We start from the raw sequence: 24,128 nt of genomic DNA on the forward strand, positions 1-24,128 counted from the left end.
TAAGCTTGTCAACCTTAATTAACTTCATAATACAAGTTACGCACTGAAAAATGGGGGTTATTTGGCTACAGTTGTGGGGGGGGGAGGGCTGGCTCCAGGTTTTCATGTGCCCTGGGCGAAAGAGCGCCCCTTTAACACATACCACAACTCATCATGCTCCGATACGGCAGAGAAATAGCGGTATAGTACAATGAAAAATACTTCACTTTTTAGATCTCATGACGAGGCCCATCTATTTCTCCATACAGAATCATTGGTCCCATATAATGTTTGAAACAGTATATGATGAGCTCCACATAATGCTACAGTATATGTTGGTCCCCATGGATGAAGCTCCACTGTCTTATGGGCCCAAATAATGCTCCAAACATAATGGGCCCCATTTCTAATGCTCTAGTGTATAATGGGCCCTGTAAATGCTGCTCCAGTGTCTGATGTCCACCTTTGGAATGTTCCAGTGTATGGTGGGCCCCATCTATCATTCTCCAGAGTATAGTGCTCCCCAAAAATTGCTGTCCCAACATTGAAAACAATCAAATAAGTCTCCTCGCTAGGGAAACCCTGTACTTGTCTGGACTCCTCGTCGTCCCCATCTTCCATCTCACTGCACAGTATTTCAACTTTGCAAGTGCTGTGATCCTGAGCAAGCAGGGGGGGCCCACTCGTTGACGACGGCACTGGCACAGGGCCCCTGATAGTACGGTGGTGTGTCTGATGGCGGGTGGGCCGAACCTGCACTTTCATCTGCAGCTTCCTCTTTGTCACCGTGTAAGATGGAACTGTATATGGGAAGGGTAACCTGAGTTTCATCAGGGTCAGATTCAGGCCGTGTAGCGTGCGAGGGGAATGTAGTGGTCTGGGTCAATGTACCAGCAGATTCATCGAGCAGTGGCTGGGCATCAGTGCACTTGTGTCGCCCCCAGGAGTACGGTCGCCACAGTGGCATTACCTTCTTCCTAGGGAGTGTGATGTCATGCTTGGGAGCAACGAACGATCTCTCTAGCAGGTTAACTGATTGGGCGGCGTTATTCCCACGAGTCATAGAATCATAGAATCATAGAATCGTAGAGTTGGAAGGGACCTCCTGGGCCATCTGGTCCAACCCCCTGCTCAAAGCAGGATTCGCTAAATCATCCCAGTCAGATGTCTGTCCAGCCTCTGTTTGAAGACTTCCATTGAAGGAAAACTCACCACTTCTCGTGGCAGCCTGTTCCACTCATTGATCACTCTAACTGTCAAAAAGTTTTTTCTAATATCTAATCTGTGTCTCTTCCCATTCAGTTTCATCCCATTGCTTCTAGTCTTTCCTTGTGCAAATGAGAATAAAGTTGATCCTTCTACAATGTGACAGCCCTTTAGATATTTGTAGACAGCTATTAAGTCTCCTCTCAGTCTTCTCTTTTGCAAACTAAACATTCCCAAATCCTGCAACCTTTCCTCATAAGACAGGGTTTGCAGACCGGTCACCATTCTGGTCGCTCTTTTCTGAACTTGCTCCAGTTTGTTGATGTCTTTTTTAAAATGTGGTGCCCAAAACTGGACACAATATTCCAGATGAGGTCTGTATGCTTCTGTTAATACATCCTAGAATTGCATTTGCCTTTTTTGCTGCTGCATCACACTGTTGACTCATATTCAGTCTGTGATCTATTAGTATACCCAAGTCTTTTTCACATGTGCTGTCACTTAGCCCTATTCCTCCCATTCTATATATGCTTTTTTCATTTTTATTGCCCAGATGTAGTACTTTGCATTTCTCCCTGTTAAAAACCATTCTGTTAGTTGCTGCCCACTTCTCCAGTTTATTTAAATCTTTTTGAATCCTCTCTCTCTCTTCTCTAGTATTAGCTATCCCTCCTAGCTTTGTGTCATCAGCAAATTTAATCAGTTTACCCTCAATTCCTTCATCTAAATCGTTGATAAAGATGTTGAACAATACAGGGCCCAGGACAGAGCCCTGTGGTACCCCACTTGAGACATTCTTCCAACTGGATGTGCAGCCATTTACGACCACTCTTTGGGTCCGATCACTAAGCCAGTTATGAATCCACCTAACAGTTGCCTTGTCCATTCCATACTTAGTCATTTTTTCAATAAGGATTGTATGAGAGACTTTGTCAAATGCTTTGCTGAAGTCAATATATACTATATCTACAGCATTTCCTTGATCCACCCAATCAGTGATACCGTCATAGAAGGAAATTAAGTTAGTCTGACATGACTTATTAGTTAGAAACCCATGCTGACTCTGTTTAATCACTTCATTCTTATCCAGGTATTGACATACATGTTGTTTAATAATTTGTTCAAAGATCTTTCCTGGTATAGAAGTCAGACTCACCGGCCTATAGTTGCCTGGGTCCACCTTCTTCCCCTTTTTGAAGATAGGAACAACATTTGCTCTTCTCCAGTCTTCTGGCACTTCTCCTGTTCTCCAAGAATTTTCAAAGATTATGGAGAGGGGTTCAAAAATTTCTTCTGCTATCTCCTTCAGTACTCTGGGGTGTAATTCATCTGGACCTGGAGACTTGAATTCATTTAGGTTAGCTAAGTGTTTCCTCACTATCTTTCTGTTTATAGATATCCTGGATTCTTCTATTCCCTTAATAGGACAGTGAATAACAGTTGATGTTGCATTTCCTTTCTGAGAGAAAACAGATGCAAAATAGGAATTTAAAAGTTCAGCCTTCTCAACATCCTGTCTTACCATTTCATCATTTTCATCCTGTAAAAATCCTATAGCATCTTTGACTTTTCTTTTACTTTTGACATATCCCCAAAATCCTTTATTATTGCTTTTGACATCTCTTGCAAGCCTCAGTTCATTTTCAGCTTTAGATAATCTGATTTGTGCCCTGTAAGTTCTGCAGACAGCATTATATTCTTCTTTAGATATGCCTCCCTCTTTCTATTTTATAAACATTTTTTTCTTCCTTTTTAGCATGTGCTTAAGTTCTGTGTTCATCCATCCTGGTTTCCTTAAATGCTTCCTATTCTTCCCTCTTTTCGGAATTGTTAACAACTGTGCTTTGAGAATTTCATTTTTCAAGATTTCCCATCCTTCCTGGACATTTTTGTCTTTAAGGATATCCAGCCATTGGATCCCTCCAATTCTCTTTCTGAATCCCTTAAAATCTGCCTTTCTGAAATCTAACCTTGACGTCTGAGTCTTCACAGGTCTTCCACCTCTAGTAATCCAAAATTCTAAAATAGCATGGTCGCTACCTCCTAGGGTCCCAGCCACTTTTACCTCCTCAACCATTTCCCTCCAAACAGCGTTCATGAAGGCAAAGTGTTTGTTTTACGTGGGCAGTATGGTTGCAAAGCTGAACCTTAAAGGAATGTCCAGAAGGGCACCACCAGGAGTGGAGCCTATGGTTAAATTCGACTCCACCTGGGAAACCTCAACCATGCCAGCTACAGAACAGATGCACACATTGCAAGCTTAAATCCGTTATCGAACGAGACTCCGTCATGCCCCGCGGTCCGAGTCCGGCTTACTAGAGGGACACGTGAGGCTCTGGCACATGAAATTGGCCAATAACTGGTGTGTCATGCCCTTACATGTCCGTGGCTGCATGTGCGCTACACTGAAAAGGCCAGCGTTTGTCGCTTACAGGTGCAGATAACCCGCTGAACAACGTTAGTGATGGGGATCACTGATTACAATTATTACCCGCGAACAATGATTTCCCAGTAAGTGCAGGTCAACCGCAGTTCCGGAATTAGGCCTAACCGTCATTCCTGAAAAAAATGAAAAACTTACGTGTGCAAACCACAGGTGCTGTAGCTTGCTTAACAGCTCGCCAGCCGTTCTCACGCCCAGTATGGATTACACGTGATTGCACAAAGGTGAGAAAGGGTACCGTATCCCCAGATAACATGTATGGATAGCGTACACATTCAAAATATATGTCTATACATCAGGAGGCAGGCTCAGACGGTGTTAGGCCCAGTATGGATTGCACGTGATTGCACAAAGGTTAGAAAGGGTACCGTATCCCCAGATAACATGTATGGATAGCGTACACATTCAAAATATATGTCTATACATCAGGAGGCAGGCTCAGACGGTGTTAGGCCCAGTATGGATTGCACGTGATTGCACAAAGGTTAGAAAGGGTACCGTATCCCCAGATAACATGTATGGAAAGCGTACACATTTAAAATATATGTCTATACATCAGGAGGCAGGCTCAGACGGTGTTAGGCCCAGTATGGATTGCACGTGATTGCACAAAGGTTAGAAAGGGTTCCGTATCCCCAGATAACATGTATGGATAGCGTACACATTCAAAATATATGTCTATACATCAGGAGGCAGGCTCAAACGGTGTCAGGCACAGTATGGATTTGACGGCCCAGACTACACAGCGGAGGAGCAGGGAGAGGTAAAGATTGCAAATGCTGGGGCCCTGCCCAAGCAAGGGGGGCCCACTCGTGGGCGTCGGTACTGGCACTGGGCCCCTCATAGTACGGCGGTGTGTCTGACGGCGGGTGTGCACCACCACCGTCAGAGACACTTGATTGCACTATGAGGGACCCTGTGCCAGTGCCCGCACCCAAGAGTCGGCCTACCCACCTGTCCAGGGCAACGGCACTCGCACGGTGTCGTGCGCTAGGTGGTGACCCCGGCCATGGGGGGGGGAGGCAGCACAGTTAGGGAGTTTTAGAAAGTGGCATATGTTGATGTTGGACATTCAGCTGATGCAAAAGGTGAAATTAGTCAAGTCCCAGGAAGAGGTGGACCAAAGCAAGCCATTTTTCTGTCACCCTATGTGTCATCAGGGGAAGGTGGGACAAAATCCTTGGAAACCCATGCGTGGTTCATTTTAATGAAGGTTAGATCATCCACATTTTGGGTTGACAGACGGGTCCTTTATTCTGTCAGGATTGATCCAGCTGCACTGAAGACTCTTTCTGATAGCACACTTGCAGCTGGGCAAGCGAGCTCCTGTAAGGCATATTGTGCCAATTCAGGCCAGATGTCCAGTTTAGCGGCCCAATAGTCAAAGGGGAATGACCTGTGTGGGAGAACATCGATATGGGAGGAAAAGTAGTTTGTAACCATAGTTGACAACTGCTGTCTCCTGTCACTTTCCATCGATGCAGTATTACCAGTTGTGTGAGCGGTACTTGAAAAATCAGTCCACAACATTGTCATGAAACCCCTGTCTCCAACGCCACTTCTGCTGTGTGCACCACGAACACCTCTGCCAAGCTGACGCCGGCCCGTACGGCTCGTGTGAGAACCATCACCGCTGCTGTGTGCTGGGAATGCCTCAAGCAACCGATTTACCAGAGTTGCTTGTTTATTAGCCAATATTAGGTCAAGGTTCTCCTGTGGCATGATGATTTGTAATTTGCCTTTATAGCGTGGATCCAGGATGCTGGCCAACCAGTAGTCGTCATCGTTCATCACTTTGGCAAGGCGGGGGTCCCTTTTTAGGATCTGCAAGGCATAATCTGACATGTGGGCCAATGTTCCCGGTGTCAATGACACTTTTGGATTGTGTGAGGCCCACTGAATATCTGAGCGCTATGTCACAGGCTCGATGGCACAGCTGTGACCAAAGTGACTAGAGGATAAGTGAGATTTTGAATTTCTGCAGACACTTGTGGACACTGGACACTTTTGGATTGTGTGAGGCCCACTGAATATCTGAGCGCTATGTCACAGGCTCGATGGCACAGCTGTGACCAAAGTGACTAGAGGATAAGTGAGATTTTGAATTTCTGCTCACACTAGTGGACACTGGACACTTTTGGATTGTGTGAGGCCCACTGAATATCTGAGCGCTATGTCACAGGCTCGATGGCACAGCTGTGACCAAAGTGACTAGAGGATAAGTGAGATTTTGAATTTCTGCAGACACTTGTGGACACTGGACACTGGACACTTTTGGATTGTGTGAGGCCCACTGAATATCTGAGCGCTATGTCACAGGCTCGATGGCACAGCTGTGACCAAAGTGACTAGAGGATAAGTGAGATTTTGAATTTCTGCTCACACTAGTGGACACTGGACACTTTTGGATTGTGTGAGGCCAACTGAATATCTGAGCGCTATGTCACAGGCTCGATGGCACAGCTGTGACCAAAGTGACTAGAGGATAAGTGAGATTTTGAATTTCTGCTCACACTAGTGGACACTGGACACTTTTGGATTGTGTGAGGCCCACTGAATATCTGAGCGCTATGTCACAGGCTCGATGGCACAGCTGTGACCAAAGTGACTAGAGGATAAGTGAGATTTTGAATTTCTACAGACACTTGTGGACACTGGACACTGGACACTTTTAGATTGTGTGAGGCCCACTGAATATCTGAGCGCTATGTCACAGGCTCAATGGCACAGCTGTGACCAAAGTGACTAGAGGATAAGTGAGATTTTGAATTTCTGCAGACACTTGTGGACACTGGACACTTTTGGATTGTGTGAGGCCCAATGAATATCTGAGCGCTATGTCACAGGCTCGATAGCACAGCTGTGACCAAAGTGACTAGAGGATAAGTGAGATTTTGAATTTCTGCAGACACTTGTGGACACTGGACACTTTTGGATTGTGTGAGGCCCACTGAATATCTGAGCGCTATGTCACAGGCTCGATGGCACAGCTGTGATCAAAGTGACTAGAGGATAAGTGAGATTTTGAATTTCTGCTCACACTAGTGGACACTGGACACTTTTGGATTGTGTGAGGCCCACTGAATATCTGAGCGCTATGTCACAGGCTCGATGGCACAGCTGTGACCAAAGTGACTAGAGGATAAGTGAGATTTTGAATTTCTGCAGACACTTGTGGACACTGGACACTTTTGGATTGTGTAAGGCCCACTGAATATCTGAGCGCTATGTCACAGGCTCGATGGCACAGCTGTGACCAAAGTGACTAGAGGATAAGTGAGATTTTGAATTTCTGCAGACACTTGTGGACACTGGACACTTTTGGATTGTGTGAGGCCCACTGAATATCTGAGCGCAATGTCACAGGCTCGATGGCACAGCTGTGACCAAAGTGATTAGAGGATAAGTGAGATTTTGAATTTCTGCAGACACTTGTGGACACTGGACACTTTTGGATTGTGTGAGGCCCACTGAATATCTGAGCGCTATGACACAGGCTCGATGGCACAGCTGTGACTAAAGTGACTAGAGGATAAGTGAGATTTTGAATTTCTGCTCACACTAGTGGACACTGGACACTTTTGGATTGTGTGAGGCCCACTGAATATCTGAGCGCTATGTCACAGGCTCGATGGCACAGCTGTGACCAAAGTGACTAGAGGATAAGTGAGATTTTGAATTTCTGCAGACACTTGTGGACACTGGACACTTTTGGATTGTGTGAGGCCCAATGAATATCTGAGCGCTATGTCACAGGCTCGATGGCACAGCTGTGATCAAAGTGACTAGAGGATAAGTGAGATTTTGAATTTCTGCAGACACTGGACACTTTTGGATTGTGTGAGGTCCACTGAATATCTGAGCGCTATGTCACAGGCTCGATGGCAAAGCTGTGACAAAAGTGACTAGAGGATAAGGGAGATTTTGAATTTCTGCAGACACTTGTGGACACTGGACACTTTTGGATTGTGTGAGGCCCACTGAATATCTGAGCGCTATGTCACAGGCTCGATGGCACAGCTGTGACCAAAGTGACTAGAGGATAAGTGAGATTTTGAATTTCTGCTCACACTAGTGGACACTGGACACTTTTGGATTGTGTGAGGCCTACTGAATATCTGAGCGCTATGTCACAGGCTCGATGGCACAGCTGTGACCAAAGTGACTAGAGGATAAGTGAGATTTTGAATTTCTGCAGACACTTGTGGACACTGGACACTTTTGGATTGTGTGAGGCCCACTGAATATCTGAGCGCTATGTCACAGGCTCGATGGCACAGCTGTGATCAAAGTGACTAGAGGATAAGTGAGATTTTGAATTTCTGCAGACACTTGTGGACACTGGACACTTTTGGATTGTGTGAGGCCCACTGAATATCTGAGCACTATGTCACAGGCACGATGACACAGCTGTGACCAAAGTGACTAGAGGATAAGTGAGATTTTGAATTTCTGCTCACACTAGTGGACACTGGACACTTTTGGATTGTGTGAGGCCCACTGAATATCTGAGCGCTATGTCACAGGCTTGATGGCACAGCTGTGATCAAAGTGACTAGAGGATAAGTGAGATTTTGAATTTCTGCAGACACTTGTGGACACTGGACACTTTTGGATTGTGTGAGGCCCACTGAATATCTGAGCGCTATGTCACAGGCTCGATGGCACAGCTGTGACCAAAGTGACTAGAGGATAAGTGAGATTTTGAATTTCTGCAGACACTTGTGGACACTGGACACTTTTGGATTGTGTGAGGCCCACTGAATATCTGAGCGCTATGTCACAGGCTCGATGGTACAGCTGTGACCAAAGTGACTAGAGGATAAGTGAGATTTTGAATTTCTGCTCACACTAGTGGACACTGGACACTTTTGGATTGTGTGAGGCCCACTGAATATCTGAGCGCTATGTCACAGGCTCGATGGCACAGCTGTGACCAAAGTGACTAGAGGATAAGTGAGATTTTGAATTTCTGCAGACACTTGTGGACACTGGACTCTTTTGGATTATGTGAGGCCCACTGAATATCTGAGCGCTATGTCACAGGCTCGATGGCACAGCTGTGACCAAAGTGACTAGAGGATAAGTGAGATTTTGAATTTCTGCAGACACTGGACACTTTTGGATTGTGTGAGGCCCACTGAATATCTGAGCGCTATGTCACAGGCTCGATGGCACAGCTGTGACCAAAGTGACTAGAGGATAAGTGAGATTTTGAATTTCTGCTCACACTAGTGGACACTGGACACTTTTGGATTGTGTGAGGCCCACTGAATATCTGAGCGCTATGTCACAGGCTCGATGGCACAGCTGTGACCAAAGTGACTAGAGGATAAGTGAGATTTTGAATTTCTGCTCACACTAGTGGACACTGGACACTTTTGGATTGTGTGAGGCCCACTGAATATCTGAGCGCTATGTCACAGGCTTGATGGTACAGCTGTGACCAAAGTGACTAGAGGATAAGTGAGATTTTGAATTTCTGCAGACACTGAACACTTTTGGATTGTGTGAGGTCCACTGAATATCTGAGCGCTATGTCACAGGCTCGATGGCACAGCTGTGACAAAATGACTAGAGGATAAGGGAGATTTTGAATTTCTGCAGACACTTGTGGACACTGGACACTTTTGGATTGTGTGAGGCCCACTGAATATCTGAGCGCTATGTCACAGGCTCGATGGCACAGCTGTGACCAAAGTGACTAGAGGATAAGTGAGATTTTGAATTTCTGCTCACACTAGTGGACACTGGACACTTTTGGATTGTGTGAGGCCCACTGAATATCTGAGCGCTATGTCACAGGCTCGATGGCACAGCTGTGACCAAAGTGACTAGAGGATAAGTGAGATTTTGAATTTCTGCAGACACTTGTGGACACTGGACACTTTTGGATTGTGTGAGGCCCACTGAATATCTGAGCGCTATGTCACAGGCTCGATGGCACAGCTGTGACCAAAGTGACTAGAGGATAAGTGAGATTTTGAATTTCTGCAGACACTTGTGGACACTGGACACTTTTGGATTGTGTGAGGCCCACTGAATATCTGAGCGCTATGTCACAGGCTCGATGGCACAGCTGTGATCAAAGTGACTAGACGATAAGTGAGATTTTGAATTTCTGCGGACACTTGTGGACACTGGACACTTTTGGATTGTGTGAGGCCCACTGAATATCTGAGCACTATGTCACAGGCTCGATGGCACAGCTGTGACCAAAGTGACTAGAGGATAAGTGAGATTTTGAATTTCTGCTCACACTAGTGGACTCTGGACACTTTTGGATTGTGTGAGGCCCACTGAATATCTGAGCGCTATGTCACAGGCTCGATGGCACAGCTGTGACCAAAGTGGCTAGAGGATAAGTCAGATTTTGAATTTCTGCAGACACTTGTGGACACTGGACACTTTTGGATTGTGTGAGGCACACTGAATATCTGAGCGCTATGTCACAGGCTCGATGGCACAGCTGTGACCAAAGTGACTAGAGGATAAGTGAGATTTTGAATTTCTGCTCACACTAGTGGACACTGGACACTTTTGAATTGTGTGAGGCCCACTGAATATCTGAGCGCTATGTCACAGGCTCGATGGCACAGCTGTGACCAAAGTGACTAGAGGATAAGTGAGATTTTGAATTTCTGCAGACACTTGTGGACACTGGACACTTTTGGATTGTGTGAGGCCCACTGAATATCTGAGCGCTATGTCACAGGCTCGATGGCACAGCTGTGACCAAAGTGACTAGAGGATAAGTGAGATTTTGAATTTCTGCAGACACTTGTGGACATTGGACACTTTTGGATTGTGTGAGGCCCACTGAATATCTGAGCGCTATGTCACAGGCTCGATGGCACAGCTGTGACCAAAGTGACTAGAAGATAAGTGAGATTTTGAATTTCTGCTCACAATAGTGGACACTGGACACTTTTGGATTGTGTGAGGCCCACTGAATATATGAGCGCTATGTCACAGGCTCGATGGCACAGCTGTGACCAAAGTGACTAGAGGATGAGTGAGATTTTGAATTTCTGCAGACACTTGTGGACACTGGACACTTTTGGATTGTGTGAGGCCCACTGAATATCTGAGCGCTATGTCACAGGCTCGATGGCACAGCTGTGACCAAAGTGACTAGAGGATAAGTGAGATTTTGAATTTCTGCTCACACTAGTGTACACTGGACACTTTTGGATTGTTTGAGGCCCACTGAATATCTGAGCGCTATGTCACAGGCTCGATGGCACAGCTGTGACCAAAGTGACTAGAGGATAAGTGAGATTTTGAATTTCTGCAGACACTTGTGGACACTGGACACTGGACACTTTTGGATTGTGTGAGGCCCACTGAATATCTGAGCGCTATGTCACAGGCTCGATGGCACAGCTGTGACCAAAGTGACTAGAGGATAAGTGAGATTTTGAATTTCTGCAGACACTTGTGCACACTGGACACTTTTGGATTGTGTGAGGCCCACTGAATATCTGAGCGCTATGTCACAGGCTCGATGGCACAGCTGTGACCAAAGTGACTAGAGGATAAGTGAGATTTTGAATTTCTGCAGACACTTGTGGACACTGGACACTTTTGGATTGTGTGAGGCCCACTAAATATCTGAGCGCTATGTCACAGGCTCGATGGCACAGCTGTGACCAAAGTGACTAGAGGATAAGTGAGATTTTGAATTTTTGCAGACACTTGTGGACACTGGACACTTTTGGATTGTGTGAGGCCCACTGAATATCTGAGCGCTATGTCACAGGCTCGATGGCACAGCTGTGACCAAAGTGACTAGAGGATAAGTGAGATTTTGAATTTCTGCAGACACTTGTGGACACTGGACACTTTTGGATTGTGTGAGGCCCACTGAATATCTGAGCGCTATGTCACAGGCTCGATGGCACAGCTGTGACCAAAGTGACTAGAGGATAAGTGAGATTTTGAATTTCTGCTCACACTAGTGGACACTGGACACTTTTGGATTGTGTGAGGCCCACTGAATATCTGAGCGCTATGTCACAGGCTTGATGGCACAGCTGTGACCAAAGTGACTAGAGGATAAGTGAGATTTTGAATTTCTGCAGACACTGGACACTTTTGGATTGTGTGAGGTCCACTGAATATCTGAGCGCTATGTCACAGGCTCGATGGCACAGCTGTGACAAAAGTGACTAGAGGATAAGGGAGATTTTGAATTTCTGCGGACACTTGTGGACACTGGACACTTTTGGATTGTGTGAGGCCCACTGAATATCTGAGCGCTATGTCACAGGCTCGATGGCACAGCTGTGATCAAAGTGACTAGACGATAAGTGAGATTTTGAATTTCTGCAGACACTTGTGGACACTGGACACTTTTGGATTGTGTGAGGCCCACTGAATATCTGAGCACTATGTCACAGGCTCGATGGCACAGCTGTGACCAAAGTGACTAGAGGATAAGTGAGATTTTGAATTTCTGCTCACACTAGTGGACTCTGGACACTTTTGGATTGTGTGAGGCCCACTGAATACCTGAGCGCTATGTCACAGGCTCGATGGCACAGCTGTGACCAAAGTGGCTAGAGGATAAGTCAGATTTTGAATTTCTGCAGACACTTGTGGACACTGGACACTTTTGGATTGTGTGAGGCACACTGAATATCTGAGCGCTATGTCACAGGCTCGATGGCACAGCTGTGACCAAAGTGACTAGAGGATAAGTGAGATTTTGAATTTCTGCTCACACTAGTGGACACTGGACACTTTTGAATTGTGTGAGGCCCACTGAATATCTGAGCGCTATGTCACAGGCTCGATGGCACAGCTGTGACCAAAGTGACTAGAGGATAAGTGAGATTTTGAATTTCTGCAGACACTTGTGGACACTGGACACTTTTGGATTGTGTGAGGCCCACTGAATATCTGAGCGCTATGTCACAGGCTCGATGGCACAGCTGTGACCAAAGTGACTAGAGGATAAGTGAGATTTTGAATTTCTGCAGACACTTGTGGACACTGGACACTTTTGGATTGTGTGAGGCCCACTGAATATCTGAGCGCTATGTCACAGGCTCGATGGCACAGCTGTGACCAAAGTGACTAGAGGATAAGTGAGATTTTTAATTTCTGCTCACAATAGTGGACACTGGACACTTTTGGATTGTGTGAGGCCCACTGAATATCTGAGCGCTATGTCACAGGCTCGATGGCACAGCTGTGACCAAAGTGACTAGAGGATAAGTGAGATTTTGAATTTCTGCAGAAACTTGCGGACACTGGACACTTTTGGATTGTGTGAGGCCCACTGAATATCTGAGCGCTATGTCACAGGCTCGATGGCACAGCTGTGATCAAAGTGACTAGAGGATAAGTGAGATTTTGAATTTCTGCAGACACTTGTGGACACTGGATACTTTTAGATTGTGTGAGGCCCACTGAATATCTGAGCGCTATGTCACAGGCTCGATGGCACAGCTGTGACCAAAGTGACTAGAGGATAAGTGAGATTTTGAATTTCTGCTCACACTAGTGGACACTGGACACTTTTGGTTTGTGTGAGACCCACTGAATATCTGAGCGCTATGTCACAGGCTCGATGGCACAGCTGTGACCAAAGTGACTAGAGGATAAGTGAGATTTTGAATTTCTGCAGACACTTGTGGACACTGGACTCTTTTGGATTATGTGAGGCCCACTGAATATCTGAGCGCTATGTCACAGGCTCGATGGCACAGCTGTGACCAAAGTGACTAGAGGATAAGTGAGATTTTGAATTTCTGCAGACACTGGACACTTTTGGATTGTGTGAGGCCCACTGAATATCTGAGCGCTATGTCACAGGCTCGATGGCACAGCTGTGACCAAAGTGACTAGCGGATAAGTGAGATTTTGAATTTCTGCTCACACTAGTGGACACTGGACACTTTTGGATTGTGTGAGGCCCACTGAATATCTGAGCGCTATGTCACAGGCTCGATGGCACAGCTGTGACCAAAGTGACTAGAGGATAAGTGAGATTTTGAATTTCTGCAGACACTTGTGGACACTGGACACTTTTGGATTGTGTGAGGCCCACTGAATATCTGAGCGCTATGTCACAGGCTTGATGGCACAGCTGTGACCAAAGTGACTAGAGGATAAGTGAGATTTTGAATTTCTGCAGACACTGAACACTTTTGGATTGTGTGAGGTCCACTGAATATCTGAGCGCTATGTCACAGGCTCGATGGCACAGCTGTGACAAAAGTGACTAGAGGATAAGGGAGATTTTGAATTTCTGCAGACACTTGTGGACACTGGACACTTTTGGATTGTGTGAGGCCCACTGAATATCTGAGCGCTATGTCACAGGCTCGATGGCACAGCTGTGACCAAAGTGACTAGAGGATAAGTGAGATTTTGAATTTCTGCTCACAATAGTGGACACTGGACACTTTTGGATTGTGTGAGGCCCACTGAATATCTGAGCGCTATGTCACAGGCTCGATGGCACAGCTGTGACCAAAGTGACTAGAGGATAAGTGAGATTTTGAATTTCTGCTCACACTAGTGGACACTGGACACTTTTGGATTGTGTGAGGCCCACTGAATATCTGAGCGCTATGTCACAGGCTCGATGGCACAGCTGTGACCAAAGTGACTAGAGGATGAGTGAGATTTTGAATTTCTGCAGACACTTGTGGACACTGGACACTTTTGGATTGTGTGAGGCCCACTGAATATCTGAGCGCTATGTCACAGGCTCGATGGCACAGCTGTGACCAAAGTGACTAGAGGATAAGTGAGATTTTGAATTTCTGCTCACACTAGTGTACACTGGACACTTTTGGATTGTTTGAGGCCCACTGAATATCTGAGCGCTATGTCACAGGCTCGATGGCACAGCTGTGACCAAAGTGACTAGAGGATAAGTGAGATTTTGAATTTCTGCAGACACTTGTGGACACTGGACACTGGACACTTTTGGATTGTGTGAGGCCCACTGAATATCTGAGCGCTATGTCACAGGCTCGATGGCACAGCTGTGACCAAAGTGACTAGAGGATAAGTGAGATTTTGAATTTCTGCAGACACTTGTGCACACTGGACACTTTTGGATTGTGTGAGGCCCACTGAATATCTGAGCGCTATGTCACAGGCTCGATGGCACAGCTGTGACCAAAGTGACTAGAGGATAAGTGAGATTTTGAATTTCTGCAGACACTTGTGGACACTGGACACTTTTGGATTGTGTGAGGCCCACTAAATATCTGAGCGCTATGTCACAGGCTCGATGGCACAGCTGTGACCAAAGTGACTAGAGGATAAGTGAGATTTTGAATTTTTGCAGACACTTGTGGACACTGGACACTTTTGGATTGTGTGAGGCCCACTGAATATCTGAGCGCTATGTCACAGGCTCGATGGCACAGCTGTGACCAAAGTGACTAGAGGATAAGTGAGATTTTGAATTTCTGCAGACACTTGTGGACACTGGACACTTTTGGATTGTGTGAGGCCCACTGAATATCTGAGCGCTATGTCACAGGCTCGATGGCACAGCTGTGACCAAAGTGACTAGAGGATAAGTGAGATTTTGAATTTCTGCTCACACTAGTGGACACTGGACACTTTTGGATTGTGTGAGGCCCACTGAATATCTGAGCGCTATGTCACAGGCTTGATGGCACAGCTGTGACCAAAGTGACTAGAGGATAAGTGAGATTTTGAATTTCTGCAGACACTGGACACTTTTGGATTGTGTGAGGTCCACTGAATATCTGAGCGCTATGTCACAGGCTCGATGGCACAGCTGTGACAAAAGTGACTAGAGGATAAGGGAGATTTTGAATTTCTGCGGACACTTGTGGACACTGGACACTTTTGGATTGTGTGAGGCCCACTGAATATCTGAGCGCTATGTCACAGGCTCGATGGCACAGCTGTGATCAAAGTGACTAGACGATAAGTGAGATTTTGAATTTCTGCAGACACTTGTGGACACTGGACACTTTTGGATTGTGTGAGGCCCACTGAATATCTGAGCACTATGTCACAGGCTCGATGGCACAGCTGTGACCAAAGTGACTAGAGGATAAGTGAGATTTTGAATTTCTGCTCACACTAGTGGACTCTGGACACTTTTGGATTGTGTGAGGCCCACTGAATACCTGAGCGCTATGTCACAGGCTCGATGGCACAGCTGTGACCAAAGTGGCTAGAGGATAAGTCAGATTTTGAATTTCTGCAGACACTTGTGGACACTGGACACTTTTGGATTGTGTGAGGCACACTGAATATCTGAGCGCTATGTCACAGGCTCGATGGCACAGCTGTGACCAAAGTGACTAGAGGATAAGTGAGATTTTGAATTTCTGCTCACACTAGTGGACACTGGACACTTTTGAATTGTGTGAGGCCCACTGAATATCTGAGCGCTATGTCACAGGCTCGATGGCACAGCTGTGACCAAAGTGACTAGAGGATAAGTGAGATTTTGAATTTCTGCAGACACTTGTGGACACTGGACACTTTTGGATTGTGTGAGGCCCACTGAATATCTGAGCGCTATGTCACAGGCTCGATGGCACAGCTGTGACCAAAGTGACTAGAGGATAAGTGAGATTTTGAATTTCTGCAGACACTTGTGGACACTGGACACTTTTGGATTGTGTGAGGCCCACTGAATATCTGAGCGCTATGTCACAGGCTCGATGGCACAGCTGTGACCAAAGTGACTAGAGGATAAGTGAGATTTTTAATTTCTGCTCACAATAGTGGACACTGGACACTTTTGGATTGTGTGAGGCCCACTGAATATCTGAGCGCTATGTCACAGGCTCGATGGCACAGCTGTGACCAAAGTGACTAGAGGATAAGTGAGATTTTGAATTTCTGCAGAAACTTGCGGACACTGGACACTTTTGGATTGTGTGAGGCCCACTGAATATCTGAGCGCTATGTCACAGGCTCGATGGCACAGCTGTGATCAAAGTGACTAGAGGATAAGTGAGATTTTGAATTTCTGCAGACACTTGTGGACACTGGATACTTTTAGATTGTGTGAGGCCCACTGAATATCTGAGCGCTATGTCACAGGCTCGATGGCACAGCTGTGACCAAAGTGACTAGAGGATAAGTGAGATTTTGAATTTCTGCTCACACTAGTGGACACTGGACACTTTTGGTTTGTGTGAGACCCACTGAATATCTGAGCGCTATGTCACAGGCTCGATGGCACAGCTGTGACCAAAGTGACTAGAGGATAAGTGAGATTTTGAATTTCTGCAGACACTTGTGGACACTGGACTCTTTTGGATTATGTGAGGCCCACTGAATATCTGAGCGCTATGTCACAGGCTCGATGGCACAGCTGTGACCAAAGTGACTAGAGGATAAGTGAGATTTTGAATTTCTGCAGACACTGGACACTTTTGGATTGTGTGAGGCCCACTGAATATCTGAGCGCTATGTCACAGGCTCGATGGCACAGCTGTGACCAAAGTGACTAGCGGATAAGTGAGATTTTGAATTTCTGCTCACACTAGTGGACACTGGACACTTTTGGATTGTGTGAGGCCCACTGAATATCTGAGCGCTATGTCACAGGCTCGATGGCACAGCTGTGACCAAAGTGACTAGAGGATAAGTGAGATTTTGAATTTCTGCAGACACTTGTGGACACTGGACACTTTTGGATTGTGTGAGGCCCACTGAATATCTGAGCGCTATGTCACAGGCTTGATGGCACAGCTGTGACCAAAGTGACTAGAGGATAAGTGAGATTTTGAATTTCTGCAGACACTGAACACTTTTGGATTGTGTGAGGTCCACTGAATATCTGAGCGCTATGTCACAGGCTCGATGGCACAGCTGTGACAAAAGTGACTAGAGGATAAGGGAGATTTTGAATTTCTGCAGACACTTGTGGACACTGGACACTTTTGGATTGTGTGAGGCCCACTGAATATCTGAGCGCTATGTCACAGGCTCGATGGCACAGCTGTGACCAAAGTGACTAGAGGATAAGTGAGATTTTGAATTTCTGCTCACAATAGTGGACACTGGACACTTTTGGATTGTGTGAGGCCCACTGAATATCTGAGCGCTATGTCACAGGCTCGATGGCACAGCTGTGACCAAAGTGACTAGAGGATAAGTGAGATTTTGAATTTCTGCTCACACTAGTGGACACTGGACACTTTTGGATTGTGTGAGGCCCACTGAATATCTGAGCGCTATGTCACAGGCTCGATGGCACAGCTGTGACCAAAGTGACTAGAGGATAAGTGAGATTTTGAATTTCTGCAGACACTTGTGGACACTGGACACTTTTGGATTGTGTGAGGCCCACTGAATATCTGAGCGCTATGTCACAGGCTCGATGGCACAGCTGTGATCAAAGTGACTAGATGATAAGTGAGATTTTGAATTTCTGCGGACACTTGTGGACACTGGACACTTTTGGATTGTGTGAGGCCCACTGAATATCTGAGCACTATGTCACAGGCTCGATGGCACAGCTGTGACCAAAGTGACTAGAGGATAAGTGAGATTTTGAATTTCTGCTCACACTAGTGGACTCTGGACACTTTTGGATTGTGTGAGGCCCACTGAATATCTGAGCGCTATGTCACAGGCTCGATGGCACAGCTGTGACCAAAGTGGCTAGAGGATAAGTCAGATTTTGAATTTCTGCAGACACTTGTGGACACTGGACACTTTTGGATTGTGTGAGGCACACTGAATATCTGAGCGCTATGTCACAGCCTCGATGGCACAGCTGTGACCAAAGTGACTAGAGGATAAGTGAGATTTTGAATTTCTGCTCACACTAGTGGACACTGGACACTTTTGAATTGTGTGAGGCCCACTGAATATCTGAGCGCTATGTCACAGGCTCGATGGCACAGCTGTGACCAAAGTGACTAGAGGATAAGTGAGATTTTGAATTTCTGCAGACACTTGTGGACACTGGACACTTTTGGATTGTGTGAGGCCCACTGAATATCTGAGCGCTATGTCACAGGCTCGATGGCACAGCTGTGACCAAAGTGACTAGAGGATAAGTGAGATTTTGAATTTCTGCAGACACTTGTGGACACTGGACACTTTTGGATTGTGTGAGGCCCACTGAATATCTGAGCGCTATGTCACAGGCTCGATGGCACAGCTGTGACCAAAGTGACTAGAAGATAAGTGAGATTTTGAATTTCTGCTCACAATAGTGGACACTGGACACTTTTGGATTGTGTGAGGCCCACTGAATATCTGAGCGCTATGTCACAGGCTCGATGGCACAGCTGTGACCAAAGTGACTAGAGGATAAGTGAGATTTTGAATTTCTGCAGACACTTGTGGACACTGGACACTTTTGGATTGTGTAAGGCCCACTGAATATCTGAGCGCTATGTCACAGGCTCGATGGCACAGCTGTGACCAAAGTGACTAGAGGATAAGTGAGATTTTGAATTTCTGCTCACACTAGTGGACACTGGACACTTTTGGATTGTGTGAGGCCCACTGAATATCTGAGCGCTATGTCACAGGCTCGATGGCACAGCTGTGACCAAAGTGACTAGAGGATAAGTGAGATTTTGAATTTTTGCAGACACTTGTGGACACTGGACACTTTTGGATTGCGTGAGGCCCACTGAATATCTGAGCGCTATGTCACAGGCTCGATGGCACAGCTGTGACCAAAGTGACTAGAGGATAAGTGAGATTTTGAATTTCTGCAGACTCTTGTGGACACTGGACACTTTTGGATTGTGTGAGGCCCACTGAATATCTGAGCGCTATGTCACAGGCTCGATGGCACAGCTGTGACCAAAGTGACTAGAGGATAAGTGAGATTTTGAATTTCTGCTCACACTAGTGGACACTGGACACTTTTGGATTGTGTGAGGCCCACTGAATATCTGAGCGCTATGTCACAGGCTTGATGGCACAGCTGTGACCAAAGTGACTAGAGGATAAGTGAGATTTTGAATTTCTGCAGACACTGGACACTTTTGGATTGTGTGAGGTCCACTGAATATCTGAGCGCTATGTCACAGGCTCGATGGCACAGCTGTGATCAAAGTGACTAGACGATAAGTGAGATTTTGAATTTCTGCAGACACTTGTGGACACTGGACACTTTTGGATTGTGTGAGGCCCACTGAATATCTGAGCACTATGTCACAGGCTCGATGGCACAGCTGTGACCAAAGTGACTAGAGGATAAGTGAGATTTTGAATTTCTGCTCACACTAGTGGACTCTGGACACTTTTGGATTGTGTGAGGCCCACTGAATATCTGAGCGCTATGTCACAGGCTCGATGGCACAGCTGTTACCAAAGTGGCTAGAGGATAAGTCAGATTTTGAATTTCTGCAGACACTTGTGGACACTGGACACTTTTGGATTGTGTGAGGCACACTGAATATCTGAGCGCTATGTCACAGGCTCGATGGCACAGCTGTGACCAAAGTGACTAGAGGATAAGTGAGATTTTGAATTTCTGCTCACACTAGTGGACACTGGACACTTTTGAATTGTGTGAGGCCCACTGAATATCTGAGCGCTATGTCACAGGCTCGATGGCACAGCTGTGACCAAAGTGACTAGAGGATAAGTGAGACTTTGAATTTCTGCAGACACTTGTGGACACTGGACACTTTTGGATTGTGTGAGGCCCACTGAATATCTGAGCGCTATGTCACAGGCTCGATGGCACAGCTGTGACCAAAGTGACTAGAGGATAAGTGAGATTTTGAATTTCTGCAGACACTTGTGGACACTGGACACTTTTGGATTGTGTGAGGCCCACTGAATATCTGAGCGCTATGTCACAGGCTCGATGGCACAGCTGTGACCAAAGTGACTAGAGGATAAGTGAGATTTTGAATTTCTGCTCACAATAGTGGACACTGGACACTTTTGGATTGTGTGAGGCCCACTGAATATCTGAGCGCTATGTCACAGGCTCGATGGCACAGCTGTGACCAAAGTGACTAGAGGATAAGTGAGATTTTGAATTTCTGCTCACACTAGTGGACATTGGACACTTTTGGATTGTGTGAGGCCCACTGAATATCTGAGCGCTATGTCACAGGCTTGATGGCACAGCTGTGACCAAAGTGACTAGAGGATAAGTGAGATTTTGAATTTCTGCAGACACTGGACACTTTTGGATTGTGTGAGGTCCACTGAATATCTGAGCGCTATGTCACAGGCTCGATGGCACAGCTGTGATCAAAGTGACTAGACAATAAGTGAGATTTTGAATTTCTGCAGACACTTGTGGACACTGGACACTTTTGGATTGTGTGAGGCCCACTGAATATCTGAGCACTATGTCACAGGCTCGATGGCACAGCTGTGACCAAAGTGACTAGAGGATAAGTGAGATTTTGAATTTCTGCTCACACTAGTGGACTCTGGACACTTTTGGATTGTGTGAGGCCCACTGAATATCTGAGCGCTATGTCACAGGCTCGATGGCACAGCTGTGACCAAAGTGGCTAGAGGATAAGTCAGATTTTGAATTTCTGCAGACACTTGTGGACACTGGACACTTTTGGATTGTGTGAGGCACACTGAATATCTGAGCGCTATGTCACAGGCTCGATGGCACAGCTGTGACCAAAGTGACTAGAGGATAAGTGAGATTTTGAATTTCTGCTCACACTAGTGGACACTGGACACTTTTGAATTGTGTGAGGCCCACTGAATATCTGAGCGCTATGTCACAGGCTCGATGGCACAGCTGTGACCAAAGTGACTAGAGGATAAGTGAGACTTTGAATTTCTGCAGACACTTGTGGACACTGGACACTTTTGGATTGTGTGAGGCCCACTGAATATCTGAGCGCTATGTCACAGGCTCGATGGCACAGCTGTGACCAAAGTGACTAGAGGATAAGTGAGATTTTGAATTTCTGCAGACACTTGTGGACACTGGACACTTTTGGATTGTGTGAGGCCCACTGAATATCTGAGCGCTATGTCACAGGCTCGATGGCACAGCTGTGACCAAAGTGACTAGAGGATAAGTGAGATTTTTAATTTCTGCTCACAATAGTGGACACTGGACACTTTTGGATTGTGTGAGGCCCACTGAATATCTGAGCGCTATGTCACAGGCTCGATGGCACAGCTGTGACCAAAGTGACTAGAGGATAAGTGAGATTTTGAATTTCTGCAGACACTTGCGGACACTGGACACTTTTGGATTGTGTGAGGCCCACTGAATATCTGAGCGCTATGTCACAGGCTCGATGGCACAGCTGTGATCAAAGTGACTAGAGGATAAGTGAGATTTTGAATTTCTGCAGACACTTGTGGACACTGGATACTTTTAGATTGTGTGAGGCCCACTGAATATCTGAGCGCTATGTCACAGGCTTGATGGCACAGCTGTGACCAAAGTGACTAGAGGATAAGTGAGATTTTGAATTTCTGCAGACACTTGTGGACACTGGACACTTTTGGATTGTGTGAGGCCCACTGAATATCTGAGCGCTATGTCACAGGCTCGATGGCACAGCTGTGACCAAAGTGACTAGAGGATAAGTGAGATTTTGAATTTCTGCTCACACTAGTGGACACTGGACACTTTTGGATTGTTTGAGGCCCACTGAATATCTGAGCGCTATGTCACAGGCTCGATGGCACAGCTGTGACCAAAGTGACTAGAGGATAAGTGAGATTTTGAATTTCTGCAGACACTTGTGGACACTGGACACTGGACACTTTTGGATTGTGTGAGGCCCACTGAATATCTGAGCGCTATGTCACAGGCTCGATGGCACAGCTGTGACCAAAGTGACTAGAGGATAAGTGAGATTTTGAATTTCTGCAGACACTTGTGGACACTGGACACTTTTGGATTGTGTGAGGCCCACTGAATATCTGAGCGCTATGTCACAGGCTCGATGGCACAGCTGTGACCAAAGTGACTAGAGGATCAGTGAGATTTTGAATTTCTGCAGACACTTGTGGACACTGGACACTTTTGGATTGTGTGAGGCCCACTGAATATCTGAGCGCTATGTCACAGGCTCGATGGCACAGCTGTGACCAAAGTGACTAGAGGATAAGTGAGATTTTGAATTTCTGCAGACACTTGTGGACACTGGACACTTTTGGATTGTGTGAGGCCCACTGAATATCTGAGCGCTATGTCACAGGCTCGATGGCACAGCTGTGACCAAAGTGACTAGAGGATAAGTGAGATTTTGAATTTCTGCAGACACTTGTGGACACTGGACACTTTTGGATTGTGTGAGGCCCACTGAATATCTGAGCGCTATGTCACAGGCTCGATGGCACAGCTGTGACCAAAGTGACTAGAGGATAAGTGAGATTTTGAATTTCTGCTCACACTAGTGGACACTGGACACTTTTGGATTGTGTGAGGCCCACTGAATATCTGAGCGCTATGTCACAGGCTTGATGGCACAGCTGTGACCAAAGTGCCTAGAGGTTAAGTGAGATTTTGAATTTCTGCAGACACTGGACACTTTTGGATTGTGTGAGGTCCACTGAATATCTGAGCGCTATGTCACAGGCTCGATGGCACAGCTGTGACAAAAGTGACTAGAGGATAAGGGAGATTTTGAATTTCTGCAGACACTTGTGGACACTGGACACTTTTGGATTGTGTGAGGCCCACTGAATATCTGAGCGCTATGTCACAGGCTCGATGGCACAGCTGTGACCAAAGTGACTAGAGGATAAGTGAGATTTTGAATTTCTGCTCACACTAGTGGACACTGGACACTTTTGGATTGTGTGAGGCCCACTGAATATCTGAGCGCTATGTCACAGGCTCGATGGCACAGCTGTGACCAAAGTGACTAGAGGATAAGTGAGATTTTGAATTTCTGCAGACACTTGTGGACACTGGACACTTTTGGATTGTGTGAGGCCCACTGAATATCTGAGCGCTATGTCACAGGCTCGATGGCACAGCTGTGATCAAAGTGACTAGACGATAAGTGAGATTTTGAATTTCTGCAGACACTTGTGGACACTGGACACTTTTGGATTGTGTGAGGCCCACTGAATATCTGAGCACTATGTCACAGGCTCGATGGCACAGCTGTGACCAAAGTGACTAGAGGATAAGTGAGATTTTGAATTTCTGCTCACACTAGTGGACTCTGGACACTTTTGGATTGTGTGAGGCCCACTGAATATCTGAGCGCTATGTCACAGGCTCGATGGCACAGCTGTGACCAAAGTGGCTAGAGGATAAGTGAGATTTTGAATTTCTGCAGACACTTGTGGACACTGGACACTTTTGGATTGTGTGAGGCCCACTGAATATCTGAGCGCTATGTCACAGGCTCGATGGCACAGCTGTGACCAAAGTGACTAGAGGATAAGTGAGATTTTGAATTTCTGCTCACACTAGTGTACACTGGACACTTTTGGATTGTGTGAGGCCCACTGAATATCTGAGCGCTATATGTCACAGGCTCGATGGCACAGCTGTGACCAAAGTGACTAGAGGATAAGTGAGATTTTGAATTTCTGAAGACACTTGTTG

Source organism: Dendrobates tinctorius, unplaced genomic scaffold (assembly GCF_039654945.1).
Source record: "Dendrobates tinctorius isolate UK_male_01 unplaced genomic scaffold, ASM3965494v1 ptg000086l, whole genome shotgun sequence".
Lineage (NCBI taxonomy): Eukaryota > Metazoa > Chordata > Amphibia > Anura > Dendrobatidae > Dendrobates > Dendrobates tinctorius.